The sequence below is a fragment of the Osmerus mordax genome, chromosome 6 (assembly GCF_038355195.1).
Source record: "Osmerus mordax isolate fOsmMor3 chromosome 6, fOsmMor3.pri, whole genome shotgun sequence".
Classification (NCBI taxonomy): Eukaryota; Metazoa; Chordata; class Actinopteri; order Osmeriformes; family Osmeridae; genus Osmerus; species Osmerus mordax.
In genome coordinates this window covers 7,952,926-7,970,055 of record NC_090055.1, presented here as the reverse complement: position 1 = coordinate 7,970,055, position 17,130 = coordinate 7,952,926, and positions in this window count along the sequence as shown.

The following is a 17,130-nucleotide window of genomic DNA, read 5'->3' as shown; positions in this document are numbered from 1 at the left end:
CATGTTTTACAATGACCAAAAAAAAAAACCCACAGGGGCTACCGAGGAAAGGTCTTTTAGTGCCGTCAACATGAGAGTTTGGGTGATATGGTTGTGTGTTTGCAACGAGGATGGATGGTGGAGTAAGGGAGTAATGTTCCATCAGTTCAGCTGTTAGCTAGTTATCCTGATTGCCCTCCAGGAGCATCTATGAACGTTGATATAGTGGAGTGGTTAAAATATCCAACAGAGTTTTGGTTTAACTCCTCGTGTTTAAACAAGCACTCCCACACACACACGCATATCCCCACCACCACCACAAACCATCCCCACACACAACTAAGCACACAGACACAAATCACACACGGAAATGCCATCACACACACACACACTGCTTACCATGAAAATGTCTTCATGCTTTTATTTCAATTCGCCCCTGCAGCACGCTGCCCTACGGTGGCCTTTCAGCTAATTCACAGGGAGCGCACAGAGAGCTTTTACTGTGTGTGCGCGTGTGTGTGGCAGACCAGAATTCTGTTCCTGTCTAGTTGAGCTAAGGTAGAGACGCCTGCCATCATCTATCAATACTCACACACCTACACCAAAATCTCTCCATGTCGTCTCTCTCTCTCTCTCTTTCTCTCTCCCCTCGTCTCTCTCTCTCTCTCACTCTCTCTCTCTCTCTCTCTCTCTCTGTTTATGTCTGTCTCTCTCTCTTCCTTTCGCACACACTCTCTCTCTTCCATTCTCTGTCACCGATGCCCACAGCCATGCCCAGGTTAAGTGATTGGATGGTGTCTGCTGTCTAGTCTTGCTAATACCGCTGCTGCTAATGTGTCTGTCCTATGGGAGGAAGCCGCTGGATGGAGTCGCTCCGTGCTGCAGACCCCCCCTTCTGGCTCCACTCCTCTCCCAGACAGATTGCTTTATGGTGCTTCTTTACCGTTCCGGAGGTGACAGCTGTGTTTGGGGGGAAACAACCTGCCTTTGAATCATTTGGAGTGTCAGTGGAGCGCCAGGATTTGGAATGAGTCGAAGTCATCAGTCTAATAACTCTCTGTGCTTCAGTCTACTGCCGACATCAAATGCCCTGAGTCCTCCATTTCCACACACACACACACACACACACATACACAGACACACACACACACACACGCTCACACATATGTCTGCATGTATACGTCTCTCTTGGGGCTTCATTTAAGTTTCATTGAAGTGCCTCTAAAGCACTCACGACAAATATGCCCACTGGTATGAAAACGTCTTAAAATATACTGCCCCTTTGGTTCTCGTTCCTCCCTGACTGCCTTTGAATTCAGCCCCCCCCCCCCCTCCACCTCCTTCCTCCACACGCACACAAAGACACACCCACCTTTAAAAAGGGAGCCCCTCCCTCATGGGGCTATGACTCAGCAGAGGGAGTGGTGAAGAGGGAAGGAAGCGAGGGACGTGTCTCAATACTGAGAGACATGGCTGGGGATGTGTCTCAAGTGTGTGTTCTTCTCCAACTCAGCCAGGTGACGTCCTGCTGGTGCTTGGCAGGTTTAGCACCCTGGAGATGAAGAGTACTGATGTAGAGTCGGCTTCCTCTAACAGCTGTCGGTGAGGAGAGGCAGGGGGTCGGGCGTGATTCTGGTACTGACGTCACGCACACACATACACCCACAGTTACACACAAACACACGCACACACACGTATCCCACAGTGGGCAGCTGTGGGCAGGGTGTGGGATTCACGGCACGTCAAACACACACACACACACACTCCCATACACTCTTCGACACGCACCCACTTCTGAAATCTCTGTCTCGCACACACAACTTTCCAAGAGGCACATGAGCACAGGAGTATCCTATATTTGCTCCGCCTGGCCCACAGGAAATAGACACATCCATATTTGATGTCCACGTCGTGTTTTTCAGAGAGACACTCCCCCTCCTCTCCACCTCCCAGAGAGCCTTCTCCACAGCCCGGAGATGCAAATGATCCCCCCTGCCCGATACCTCCTCCGGCATGGCTCCTCACAGCCAAACCAGCCATGCCACAGCACTGTCTGAAAAATGCATGAATCCCATTTAAAGTGTGTGTAAAGCAATTACCGGCTGGCTAGCGTTGGTTAAGCGAAGAATTAAATTGTCTGTGTGGCAACACTTGCTTTACAAACAGCCCTGGATAGCTTGCTCAGGCATATATACACGTTGGGGAATCATTGCCTGCACAAATGGAGCGTCGCCAGCTAATGTCCGCATTTTGACTGCTTAACAGAGGGTGAGATTGTGTGCTGTGCGGGCGTGAATGCTCAATTATAGATACCTGCTATCACCCTCTCTATACTCCCAGAGACACAAGGCCCTGATGACGCCTGCTCTACCCAGGAATAGGGGATGGAGGAGGGCGGAGGATTTGGGTATATTGAGAAGGAGGCTGATGGGAGTGCGCTGTGGGGGATTTGGGGAGGTGGAGGAGGGTGGAGGCAGGCTGTCTGCGAGGTTGACTAATCAGTGCACCAAAACAAGAGGCTGGTCTGGAGCACTATGAGTCACCGTGTCTCTGTGGTGCGTCTGGGTGTTGGTTTGCCTGCTGCATGCCAACGTCAGACAGACAGACAGACAGACAGACAGACAGGCAGGGAGGCAGACAGACACACGGACAGAATGATACACAAACAGGCAGGCACACATGCAGACAGACGGATGGATTTTCAGTTAAGCTGAAATGCAATGCCGACTGGTGCGAAGTGATGTGAAGATATAGCTCCAAAGCTGTGGTCGCTCTACATGATGCTGATATACGTTTGATTGGATCACTGTCGATGTTGCGTAAGACCCGAACAGCACACTCAACATACTGGATGACAGTGGATCAAAGTGTGGCTAACCAAGCCTGGTTGATGATCCCCTCTTTAACCCCTAGCTGAGTTCAGCCCAGCAGAGACAGAAGGAGGAGGGAGAGCAGAATGGAAGGGATGTAGAGGGGGATGGAAAGAATCCGACAGGGAAGGAGAGAAGGAGGGAGGAACGAGGGATTTGGAGGGGCATATGGGGACAAGGATGATGGAGAGAGAGATGGCAGCCTGAGAGGGGCAGAAAGAGAGAGAAAGAAAGAGGTATAAACAGCGAGACATGAGAGAGAGAGAGACAGAGACGAGGGGAGAGAGAGAGACGAGGGGAGAGAAAGAGAGAGACAGAGACGAGGGGAGAGAGAGACGAGGGGAGAGAGAGAGAGAGAGAGAGAGACGACAGGGAGAGATTTCCCCAGCCTGTCCAGAGGAGAGCTCAGTCTTCGTGAGTCTGGATGGGAGGTGACATGTGTCCACCACGGGCAAAGCTAGCCCGCTCCAGTGTGACAGTGCTCTAACGTGCTTCAGAGAATCGCCTCCTAGCAGGAACACTTATTTTTAGCCAATGAAACGGTCCCTGACCCATGTTCCCTTGCGTCCTGGTGGAGGAGCACAGCTTAGCTCTGTTACCACAGAGAACCAGGGCCTCAGTGAGGGACTGCATGGGGGCTATGGTGGATCTGTTTACAGTGAAGGAAGGAACGGATGGGAGATAGAGATGTCTGAACTCTTACCGTGAGTCGATCCTGTGTCACTGTCACTGCTGATGAGGCGCCCTATGTATTGTAAATGTACGTAACTGTGAATCGAATAAAAAAAGGACATATCTATAAAATAAATAGATATTTGTGCAAACATGTATACAGTATATACAGCTCTGAAACCTAACTGCATTAGCTACAACACAAACATTTTTAGCCAACTGTTATCGTTGTGCTCCAGTGCAGTGTGCAGCGCGTTGTCATCCGTCCAGACGGGCTGATGGTGTGAGTTGGTGCAGAGCAACATGAGCCATTGCCGACGGAATACATCATTCAACAACACTTACTAACATTACATAACAGACCTGAAAACTGAGGTGCTGAACAATGATGATTTGTCTTCTCTCTCTTTACTGTCTCTTTCTCAAACACACACACACACACTCTCTCTTTTTGTCTACTGTAACTTGTCTGTAACACACACTCACACATGCACAGACCACCTGCTGACTCATTTCCTGAGAAACGCACAATTGTCAAGGCTACTCCTTAATGGGTAGTGTGAGGTCATGTGGTGAACCACGGTCCGAGCAGTGTGCAGCCACACAGACCAGAGCCACAGAGATGTTATCCATCCATGCTCGTTATCCCTGGCTAGTTTGACATTTAAATCCAACATCCACTGTAGCCTGGTCAGCCCAATTGCATAATATCCACTTCTAGGCTGTCGGCCTAAGGACATGGAAACACAATTATCATGAAAGGTCATTTAGTGAGTCTGGTGGCTGAGCGGTGAGGGAATCGGGCTAGTAATCCGAAGGTTGCCAGTTTGATTCCCGGTCATGCCAACTGACGCTGTGTCCTTGGGCAAGGCACTTCACCCTACTTGCCTCGGGGGGGAATGTCCCTGTACTTACTGTAAGTCGCTCTGGATAAGAGTGTCTGCTAAATGACTAAATGCAAATGTAATGTAAATTTAGTGTAGCAGAATACAGCCCATTGACTCCAATGCATACATAATTCAGTATGAAAAACGTCAGGGTTAGATGGATCTCCCCTTGTTTTAAGAGGCTATCCAGATAAATTCCTTCAAGACCTGCTGTGCTGGGCTTTTCATTAAATGGCGTTGGTTTATGAAACTTGAACGGGAGGCATAACATCTGGGTGATGTATGAATATGTGAACGTCAGGTATGGAGCTAGAGCCTCATACTCAATCTCAGCTGCACTCTTGAGACATATTAATAGTATCACATCGGCAGCCTTTGTGGCATTTCCAAATTTAGAGTATACCATTAAATCAATCCACTGTCATTCACACAGAGAAATTTCCGATTGCTCTGAATTCAATATCGTCATTATTGGGTTTCAAATGTAAAGTACCTTTTCATCCCATGCATGAAATTGCTGAAATATGCCACTAATATTCTGCACGTCCTTATCTAATCATGTTTATGGGCCTTGTGCCTTAGGTGGACTGGAATAATGTGGAGCAGCCCAGCGTCTTCTCTGGATTAATTGGCTGTTAATTATTCAGTGTTTTGTAGCTAATGAAGACTCATGACTTGGATGTGTTTGAGACTCACACACACAAAAGGCTGTGAAGGTACACAGGAAAGTCACTCTTTCACGCACATACAGTATGTGTGTGTGTGTGTTGTCAGGGTGTCAGAGAGGAAATCCATACTGTATGTGTGAGAGTTGAAATGAGTGTGTGTGTGTGTGTATGTGTGTGTGTGTGTGTGTGTGTAAACAGCAGGATCAAAAGGTGAAGGTTGCCCGTGTTCTCCAAGTCCTCTTTAATCTATTATGACTGCTTTACTGTACTCTATCCTTCTATGCTCAAATCTACTTGACCACTCTACTCCGTTCCGGAAGGTGCTGTATTGAATCTCATCATCAGGATTAAACTGTGACGAGATGAACGTCTTGCTGTCCAGTTATGACAGGGCTCTGGTCTATCAGGTTCTAATGTCCTGTACCCAGCAGCTTTTCACATCTACCTCCACCCCTCCCTCGGTTTCCTCCTCCTCCTGCCCTTTCTGTTTTTATCCTTGATCTCTCCCCACCTCCTTGGCCTTGGCCCTCCTGATTAAAAGCCTAACCCTACTCCCCACGGGCCCCCGCCTATACATCACTCAAACACGGGGTGGAGGAGGGAGAGGGGGGGGGTGGAAGGGGTGCGGGGGGGAAGAGAGAGGGAGAAAGACAGAGAGAAATCCTGTCGGCATGGAGAGAGAGAGAGAGTAAGAGCAGTAGAGATGGGTAGAGAGAGAGCGAGTGAGAGAGAGAGCTATAGGTAGCAAATGAGAGCCCTGGTGTACATTGTGAAGTAGTAAGGATTGTAAACACCACGTACAAAGGAGGAGAAGCACTTGCGACGAACCACTCTCAAGGTGAACTGAGGCCTCTGTAATTGTACGGGCTCCGTTCAGTAGATAGATGCAGCATTTGAGATGGTACTAGTTATTGAAAGCAATGGCTTGGAAAAGCCTGATGTGTTCTGGACCGCTTTCACACGCCAAGGTCGTACAAACCATCTCCCCCTCTGCAGCCACATCAATGGAGGTTGTATCTTTTTAAACCTGCTTTTTTATGGTGGAGGAGGGGGCGCTCCCCCGCTAGCTCACTGGGTAGGGGTGCGTATCTTATGGGCAGAGGCCCTAACTCAGCGGTCCGGGTTCAAATCCTGCTCGGGCCACCTGTGCTTCTTCCCCTCTCTCTCTCTGCAATCAACCAGCAATTTCTCTTACAAGACACTGCTGGGATGCAAACGCCGTGTGTGTTGGGCGGCGCTTTGTCACCTGACTGTTCCAGGAGGTCAGCGGTGGGGTGGCTGTGTAGTCAGGGAGACAGGGCCCAGCCCCAGGCCTTTTCATTTCGCCCAGCCGCCCCTGCACTTCATCCCCGAGTGCTACTCCACGCGTGCCCACCGGGCTTACGTTATCTCTCTCCTGCTGCATCTTGGGAGGTGCTCCTTACCTATCGTCCTCTTGTCAGGCTCGGCAATCAAACATCTTTAATTAGTTCTTTCTTTTTTTTCAGCTTGTTTTATGGGATGATGTCACTGACAAATTGTGATAGATGGCGAGGATCAGCTAAACTGTCTCACCTCCGAATGAAAGTTCAGGGTTTGTAGCTTCATTTAACGTGAACATATTAGCTTTGCGGGCCAAGCAATTATGCAAAACATATTCGGGGATGAGCAAACATAATGAATATTGATTAAGAGAGATACATTTGCCTTGGGAAGGACAAACAGATCAAAGCTTAACCCTGCAAAATATGTCAGCTCCCATTTCAAAGTAATCAGCGACGAGAAGGCTTTTCTTACAACTGTAACTGTATTATATTCTTTTTCATCTGTTTCCTGTACATTAACAACCCTCCTCTATATTTGTAGAATATTTAGCTTTACATTGAAGGGACAAACATTCATTGTGTCTGTAGGTTTTGATTTAGTAGAACACTCAGAGAGGAGAGCATGTTTATTTAGAAGTTGTGCTGTGTGTTGGATAAGGGGCAATGTCAGTGTTGAACCGGTTCTTCTACATTGGAGGTCCAGGGTAGGGGGTGTAGCCACCCCTCGTGCCCCAGCCTGGCCTCCCCATCCCTGGGTAGAGAGAGCCGGGATGCTGGGCTGTGTGCTGGGGACTCTGGAGAGGGAGAGTGGATTTGGGTCAGCGTTGGCCGGAGGTGAGGATCTGTCACCGAGCAGCAGAGCTGTTTGCCTTGGTGTTTCTATCTATGGGGCAGTATTAGTCATGGCCAATACTGATGAGATTAGTGTGCGTGTTTGTGTGTATGCCCCAGCCTTTCCTACTTTTCTGCTCTCATGTGGAGCTTTTCCTCTGGATTCTACTTTCTCTCTCTCTCTCTCTCTCTCTCTCTCTCTCTCTCTCTCTCTCTCTCTCTCCCTCCCTCCCTCTCTCTCTCTGTCTTTCTCTTCCTCTTCTCTCTCTGTCTCTCTCCCTCTCTCTCTCTGTGTTTCTGTTCCTCCTTCTCTGTCTCTCTCCCTTTCTCTTTCTTTCTACCTTCCTCTCTCTCTCTCTCTCTCTCTCTCTCTCTCTCTCTCTCTCTCTCTCTCTCTCTCTCTCTCTCTCTCTCTCTCTCTCTCTCTCTCTCTCTCTCTCTCTCTCTCTCTCTCGCGGACCGGGGCCCTCTGGGAGGTGCGGAGGGTTGAGGCTGGTCCGGCCGCTGGGACCTACCGTGGCGTGCTGGGAGGATGGTCAGGAGCTGCCGTCATGGAGCCAGACGCACTCAGCTCGCAGCTGAAGCCACCACAGCACTGCGGCCCCGTCACATCACAAGGGTGCTAATGCATCAGAGGCAACAAACACTCCCTCGCGCGTACACCCTCCCCACACGCACATACACCCCGCAGGCACGCTAACACTTATACGCACAATAACACGTGCTCACACACACACACTGACAAACACGCGCGGACGCGGACACAACCGGGTACACACATGCACCGTCATCAGCATTCGCATGTGCACACAAACCCAGTCTGAGGCGTTCACCTCGCACGCGCGCACGCCCGCACACCCGCACACAACTCAACAAGCTCCAACACCAAACACTATCATTAATGCTCACGTGCGCACGTACTGTACACAAAGCGTTTTGTGTCTGGCCTGCGTCCCAGTGCACAGCAAGAGCAGAGGGAGCAGATGGTGACAGTGCCATCTCTACCACCAGGAGCCTAATGCTTTTACCACCTGGCCCCGGCCCCAGTTCACACACCCCAGGACACCATCCTCTCATATCCAGGACCCAGGAAACCAGGACCCAGGAAGCTGGGACCCAATACCCAGACCAATCCAAAGTGCACCCTCAGTGCACCCACTGCTGAGGCCTAGCCCACAACAGCATATTACAGCACAGATAAGCAGAGACAAGCACTATAAACAGCAAAGCACTGCATAGACAGAGACCTGGATCAATATCCCCTCCCCCTCTCCCTCTCTCTCTCTCTCTCTCTCTCTCTCTCTCTCTCTCCCTCCCTCTCTCTCTCTCTATCTCTCTCTCTCTATCTCTCTCTCTCTGTCTCTCTCTCTATCTCTCTCTCTATCTCTCTCTATCTCTATCTCTCTCTCTCTTCTCTCCAGCTCACAGTCTAGGCCTCGGTAACCAGCTCAGATCGGCTTGTCCGGCTCAAGCCTCTCTTCACCTTGCTGGGCTTGACGGTTATATTGGGCAAATCAATGAGCACAGTGCCCCCCCCCCCCCCACACACACTCTCCCAGAGGGTCACATGACATGACTTTTCTTAAGTCAAGCAGCAGGTCAGATCTATGTCATTATCTCTGGTCTCCACACCGGTCGTGAATGGAACCTTTGCTGCATGCTACACGGTACGTACACACAAAGTGAGAGTCTTTGGGGAAAGGTCCAGGAGAAGAGTGAGGATTGGAGAAGGAAAGAAAAGTCATTGAGAGGAGTGGAGGAGGAGTCGAGAGGGAGAGGAGAGGGAGAAAAGAGGGAGAGGGAGGGTGTTAGTTCAGTCTAATACGGCTTGTTGGAGATTTTGTCCCGGCGTCAAACAATCGGAGAGTCTGAGTGGGCACGATGCATCACATTAGTGCGGCCGATGAGTGTTCTGCTCCTGGGCTCTGCGCAAGGGCTGCTCAACCACATTCAAAAGCCAACAATTCTCCTGGAAGATCCTCTGCCAAAGCCCAAGCATTAAACAGGGTTAGCAGGAACCTCTTCAAGAGCCGTACGGCACGCACGCTTGTTTTCCCCGCGCTCTGAAAAACAGGAAGAGCTTAGTCAATACGAGGTGCGGAACGTGGTGTGAATGGCGGGCACAGCCAACAGTTGTAGAAGAAATACCTATAGGTTTATTCTTAAATGCCAAGCCTTGTTGTTAATGATCCACAGCAGGGATTCTTGAGGGGGGCATGGGGGAGAGATTTGAGAGGCTTAAAGGGTTGTTGAGCAAACGGATGCTTTGTTGGCGTGATGTGTCTGACTGGGAACGGGTACAGGAGGGTTTTGGGGTGTGTGCTTAAAGATGACCCGGGCAACTGTGACATCATTCACTGCTGACTGGACTCAGAGTAGTGTCTTCTAAACTCGATTGTTTCCGTGCGTCACTGACGCAGCCTGATTCTCCCAGCCCAGATCTGCCCTTACATAAGACTCTGTGCAGCGGGTTGGCCCTGCAGTTCTTAACGTCCTCGTGATGGAACCAACAGATGCATAGAATCCCACAAGAACGACATAGGAAAGCATGGAACACCCCAAGGTTACTGGTTACATGTTTTGTTGTTGTGCTGTTGTTGTTGTCAGTTCATACATACAGCCCTCTGGCGATGTGGATGGCTGGCAGGCAGACAGGCAGACAAACAGATACACCTCAAACATCAACACTGACCGACAGATACAAAGGCATACAAAGTGACCTGTTTGACCCATGATCTTAAAAGAGTACTCTCATCCTGACCACGAGGACAGAGTTTCTAATCTCCGCCGCTGATACCTTAATCCCACTTGATCAGAAAAAGTGGATTGGCTGTCTGTCAGAACGCCTGTCTGTCATAGCTCCTGTCTGTCAGGACGTCATACTGTGTAGCCCAGATACAAAGGCCTTTTTTATCCTGTGACACATAGCTACATACACACACATATACAGCAGATACAGTACCTAGACGCACATACACACACTCAAACTAGTTCCCCCAACAGTCTGCCTGTGTGTATGTATGGGATGTAAAGTGGCTGCTCTTTGATCATATAAATCAACAGTATTTTTAGTTGACACATTGCAGCAAGGTCAAGTCTGTAAAAGCCCATAGGAGAGAGCACCTTTTGTAAAGACTAGTTTTAGATGCAAATTGATCTAAATGTTCATGAATTATGCAACAGGTGTAGATTATATGGTTGATTACCAAACATCCATATGGAGGATTTGTGTGTGTGTGTATGCTCATGCGCACGCTCTTGGGTGTGTGCGTGTGTGTGTCTGGGTGGAAGCACGAACGAGTTGGCTCATGTGCGCTCGCGTCCGCGTGCGATTCCGGAGCGTGCGTCCGCATGTGCCTCTGTCGCGGCGGGCGCGTATGTCACCACAGGCAAGGTCGCGAGTGTGGCAGCTGCATTGTTCTCTGTCGTTAGCGATTAGGGCAGGGAGGGAAGGGGACCTCATGGTTAGCGAGGAGGAGCGCGCTCCTCCGTCGTGTCACCGCCTCGCCAGCGGATGGGAGGGGGGTCTCAACCTAACCCGAAGTGTCAGGCACGACGCCCCTGTCTTGTACATTAGCGTCAACCCCTCAAAATGGCGGAAGAGTTGGCGCTGAAAGGAGGGAGGAGCCGGCTCTGTCAGAGGTAGTGTTTTACTCTGGCAACTGTTTACACAGGGTTATAGACTCATGGCTATCTCTGTCTGGCAGACAACGTGTTGATAAAGTCGTCTGTGCAGCAGTATTTGCGTGTGTGTCTGTGTGTGTGTCTGTGTGTATCTGGCCTGTGCCTGAGTCTGTTTCATTGTGGCTGCTGTGTGTGTCCAGGAGTAGACGTGTGTATTTGTTTAGGAAGTTTGCATGAACTGCTGATAAATAGATGGTGGCAGTGAACTGGAGCAGAAGAGTTTCTGGAAGGGGTGGGGAGTGTCGTTGAGGCGGGGGGGTGGGGATAGAAGGAGGAGGATTGAGGTAGGAGAGATAAGGATACAGGGAGGATGAAGGAGAACAAGACCGCGCCATGAGAGAGAGAGAGAGAGGGAGGGAGGGAGGGAGGGAGGGAGGGAGGGAGGGAGGGAGGGAGGGAGGGAGGGAGGGAGGGAGGGAGGGAGGGAGGGAGGGAGGGAGGGAGGGAGGGAGGGAGGGAGAGAAAGACAGAGAGAGGGAGGGAGGGAGGGAGAGAAAGACAGAGAGAGGGAGGGAGGGAGGGAGGGAGGGAGGGAGGGAGGGAGGGAGGGAGGGAGGGAGGGAGGGAGGGAGGGACAGAGAGAGGGAGGGAGGGAGAGAGAGAGAGAGAAAGGGAGGGAGAGAGAGAGAGAGAGAGAGAGAGAGAGAGAAAGGGCTGGAAGAGGCTGGGCTAGCAGCGCCCCAAGGCAATGTGTCAATGATGTCATTTGACCTCTCAACAATTTGGTCATTCCTAAGTGACATCTCATTCGATTCTTGGTGTGTGTGTGTGAGTGTGTATATAAGTGGGTTGAAGGTCGGGCCCCAGCACATCGCCTATAGAAGTACAATAAAGGGAGTCAGGTGGCTGAGCGGTGAGGGAATCGGGCTAGTAATCCGAAGGTTGCCAGTTCGATTCCCGGTCATGCCAACTGACGTTGTGTCCTTGGGCAAGGCACTTCACCCTACTTGCCTCGGGGGAATGTCCCTGTACTTACTGTAAGTCGCTCTGGATAAGAGCGTCTGCTAAATGACTAAATGCAAATGCAATGCAAATGCAAAGGGCAGGATTATTGTTAGTCTCCTGCAGAAAGCCATTGCAGCAGCTGGCTGTTCCTACTCTGTGTGTCCTGCTCCAGCTCTCTAAAGACCCCCAGACTATAAATACACACACCCTCCATGTCGCTCTGTTGATAGATCACAACTAATGGTGATAATCCTCTCCAGATGACAACTTGTGTCACTCGGCCACGCTGGGGCTCATCACAGAGTGTGCGTGTGTGTGTGCCTGTGTGTGTTTGTGTGGTATGTTTGCGCACGAGTGTGCCTGTCTGTGGATTTGTGCGTGCACGTGCCTGCACATGCGTGCGTCCGCGCGTAGCCTAGGACAGTTGAGAACGACGTCATCCGTCTGGCGGGCGTTCCACGTGCTCCCTGTGTTTACCTGAGGCTCTGTCGCTGAGCCCTGTGTGTGCGCACGCGCGCGCGTGGGTGCACAGGAGCTCTGTTGAGGCACTCAAGGTTTTCTGTCACGACAATTAATTTGAAGACACACAATATGCCGAACTTATTCTAACATTCATCGTTTGACGGGATGTGCTGTGAATGATGGGCCCATCCACTCTCTGTGACCCTCTCGCTCTCTCTTTCTCCCGCCCTCTTTTGGTCTTTGGTCCCCTCGGCCTCCTTCTCCATCCTTCTGTCCGTCTCTCTTTTTCTCCCCGTCAGTGGCCTGTCGTTCAGTGCTATCACAAGCCTCAACAATAACGCTTTCGGCGGAAAAATGCCTTCTTCAATACATTTATGAGCGTGTTGTGAAGGCAACCGTCTGAGGAGTACATCGTGACTGCTTTTCACAACGCTGAGCCGTGTCTGTCAGAGTGGTGTTTGAGATAATTGCAGCAATCTGTCATTCTTTCTGAGACAGCGGACTATACAGCGGTAGGTGAAGTAGGTGATCATTCAGAACAGGAAGAATGACACAACAGGAATATGCAGGAATGTATACGCTCCCCATATATATACAACTGAAAGGCCCACTTTGTGCTGCTAATTAATATGGGGAGCCAGGCTGCGAGCTAAGGAAATCAGGGCCTTGATGCGAGTCAAACCCAACTAGCATACCTGTAGAGATAAGGCTGAATGGATTTCCCTTTGGGATAGCAGAGCACGTTGCTCTCGGCGTGTTGCAATTATGGCAACCAATCTGATTGCTCTGAAGTACCCACATGCAATTAGGCCCTGAGCAGCCGAGGAAAGCAACTTTCCTGCGAGTGCACGAATGAGTCAGCAGGCAGTCGGGCTATGATTGACAGCTGACTCTGGGCCACTCGCTATTGCTCTCGCTCTCTTCCTCTGCCACGACTTCTTTTTCTTCCTGTCACTCTCCATCCAGACACGCCTCCCTCCCGTGCTGCCACTTCTCCCGTCTCTCTCTCGTTCTGACGGCCTCTCTCTGGAGGAAGAGGAGGAGGACAGTGTGGAACTGGGACTCCAGATTGTGCCCCAGTAATGCCAGCCTTTGCCCGTCTGTCTGGATGTGGAAGGGCATCGGGTCACTGTGGCAGTGTCACGCAGCCTGCCAGTGGAGTCCTGGGAGAGGGAGGGAAGGATGGAGGGATGAAGGGACAGAGAGACAGAAAGAGATGAAGAGGAGGAGCAAGGGGGGAGAGGATGGGACTGGGGTGGAGAGTCGGTGAGAAAGAGAGGTGTGTCAGCCGATTGGCTGCAGATTTAGCCAGCTACCAGCCAATCCGCTGCGTCCAATCAGAGATGTTTTCCCAGCACACAAGCCCTGCATGACCTCATCAGTCCGTGCCGGCAATACTGGTGGCAACAGATGCTGTTACCATCAGCCAGTCAATTGGCGCCCAGCGCCCCTGAACGAACAGATGCCCCGAGATGTCAGAGATGATTCTAGAACTTAGCGGATGTGGCCCTGGCGTGACCGGAGTGTATAATATTGAGAGCGCTCACAGAGGAGAGAGCAGGATGGGTGTTGGGTTGGAGGACAACTAGAAAGCGGGGGGGGGGGGGGGGGGGGGGGGGTGCGGGTCTACGCTGGCCATTGAGCAGAGAGAGAAACAAGGGGAAAAAGAGAGACAGTCTGTGGTGGGGTTCTGTGATCATTAGTGCAGCCAGGAAGTCAGAGGGTTGCACATGAACCAACGAGTGTGACTTCACCCTGCTCTGCTCCAGCCGGGCTGAGAGACTTCTGCCCTTGCAACCTCCCCTCAGCCCAGACACAGGGAGGGGGGTGGGACAGAGAAGGGGAGAGAGGGAGGAAGAGAGGAAGGAGGAGGGATAGAAGAGGAAAGGGGGGGTGGGAGGAAGGAGAGGAGAGGAGGAGAGGAGAGGAAAAGGGGAGAGCAAAGAAGGGGTGTGAGGAGGTAGAGGTGGTTGTTTGACAGTTTATTTTATTATCACAGGTAAACAACCCTGACCAATGAAAGGCACCATTTCCCCAGGGTCGGACCATTTCACTCCCAGGAGATTGAAGTGATCAGGCTACTTGAGCTGATTATAATTTGCAAGGTTTAGCAGCTTCTTATGTCCCTTTTATATTTGATAGGATAGCAATCAGAATTGCTTGTAGGGAAATAGGGAAATATTACTATTTTCCCTATTCTTCCACTTTGTCAAGTGTGTTTTCAGACGTGTAGAGTGACCAAATTACAATCACGAAGAAATACTCGCCGGTCCTCTCATTTCTGCTCCGCCACACTCTCCCATCGCATGAGGCTGCATGCATTACAGCTGCCATCCAATCACCCAGCAGCTTGTCCTGGGAGCTCGACGAATGAGAGCGCAGAAGCAAGATTGAAGGCTAGCAACGAGAAGAGTAGAATTGTAGGCTGCAGCAGCCATCTCAACACCTTGCAAACGCTCACACCATAGGCTACGTGTGTGGTGTGTATGTGTTTTCGTTTATATATGTCTGTGCGTGCGTGTGTGCGCGTGTTAGCGCCTGTGAGTTAGTGTGTCTATTCTGCTGCTTGAGTGATGCAGAGAGACCAAGAGAGAGAGCAGTATGCCCTGGAGTGAAAGCCTGTCACAGAATGAAACAGAGATTTTTTTTTCTCCCTCTGCTTGTGTTTGCCATGATAATTCCTCTGTTACCGAATTGAAAGAGAATGGCCGGGGGCTGTTTTGGTGTGATTATGGATACATTTTACAATATGAATAGACGCTTTTCCGACTGAGTAAATTCGTTGAGATGTTGATTTATGGGTAGGGGGCTTTTGATAAAAACTAAAAAACAACTGTCCCACTTTGTAGGCAGACACAGCCAAGTGGTGGATGAATCATTAAAGCAGTTTGGTTGGGCTCTGCATCCGCCAGTGTCTGGGGGAGGAGCATCTGGGAGCATGATCAGAATGCAATCTGAACTGTACTCACAAATAGAGACCGTAGCTCTGCTGAAGTGCTCTAAGAACACTTTTGACACCAAGGAACACTGTCAGGTGATGTGTTCTACCCAGACTAGTGGGACTGGAGTGGTAGGAGGTTTAAATAAGTGACCTTATTTCAGGTCTGTAAGATTCCACGTTAAAACCTGTTCAGATCGGATCCTTTCAGGGTTCCAAACGTTCGATCTGGAGGTTCTTGTGGTCTAGGGTTCCAGGGTTCTACCGGTAAGGTTCTACCTTAAACTAATCATTTTTTACCAAGAATCTTTCTTATTTAGGTGAGATAGGTGGTACCAGTGTAGCTGTGGTAACAGAGACAAGAAGTCCCAGTATATATTGTTTCCAGAAACAGGAAGTACCAGTGTATCCATACCAGAAGACTCCAGTGTTACACTGTCTGTCTATCTGTCCTCATTCTACTCCCATCAAAGCATATTGCAAAGTTCTCTGCGCCCATTAGAGAAAAAGAGAGAAAACACAAAAGTTGAAAGACTCGATGAAAAACTGCCGGGCGATGGTTTAGAGAAGCAGGCGTTTACAGAGGCAGATAAAGAAACTACGTCAGGAAGAAATCTCACATCAAACACAAGGAGCGTGGCTGAGTGCGACGGGCGCTCGCCATTCAGAAGGCTGTGTCTGTCGCACCCCGTTCTCCTCCAGCACTTTGTAGTGGCTTATGTAAGCGGACAGTACTTTCGATTTCTCACTGATCTCTCCTGATTCATCGTGGTGTGTTAGATGGGATTGCACCTTCCCAGCAGGTACAGCATGAGAGATCTACTTCAGAGACACTGTGATTAGCTCTGTTTGACTGTTTGTATCAGTGGAAACTCCTCTCCAGGTCCAATCCCAGTACTGTGCACAGAGCTAAACCGGGTGAGCGCTGGGGTCAGCTCATGAAGAGAAAAGACAGCTCTGTGACCGGAACCATCCGGGTCATTCTGTTTACGACCACCGTCGCTAGCGGCTTGTTGCCGCCTCGGCGCTTTGATGAGCAAGCTGTCAATGAAGCCCGGCTCATTGTTCAGACGTGACCACGGCACACAGACACTCGACAACAGGAATGCTGCCCTGGCATTTCGCGAGGGCAAAGATGAGAGCGCCCGACCTGCCCCGCTAGGCAGCCACTCCATACATCATTATGCTGTGGGCCAGGAGGGCTGGGGAGGGGGGGGCTGACTAACCCAAACACACCCGTGGGGTTGATTATGGTTATTATTGAGCAGTGTCACATCTGGGGTTGTGAATATCTTTTCTTTTCTTTTTTACAGCCTTTATTTAAATCTATTGTATTACATTATGGCAACATATTTACGGTGCGTTCACAAATGCAGTTTTTGCCCGTGTTGCCAGATTTTATCGTGCTGAACCAAATCGAGATCACCCCAAGTATACGATGTTTAGGAGGGGATTTTTCCAAATGTACACGTTAAGTACTGCACACATTACAAGTCTTACAGTTCTTTGCCCTATTAATATTTATGACTCATAATTGTTTAACTGTGGCATTTTGCCCACGGTCGTTGCTCATGGTTATTTACAGTGAAGGGGGCGATGGGGCTGGAATCCTTCTACATGCATACAGAATGTACAGTTCATGTTCTGACTAGCACACTGCTGAAGACATTTCCACTGTGTATTTTTGCCCCAAAACATCCCATTATATTACGACCTAGTCTGCATGAGCAGTTTCAATGCCACTGAACGCATGTTGAGTCATCACTCTCTAATCCCTCGCTCCGACACGAGGACAAAGACGACACAGAGGCACACCCCGTTGTTTTCACTAAACGAGCCGTTTCCCCTTCGTTTGTTGCCGCCATCCCATCCGTGTTACATAATGCTCGG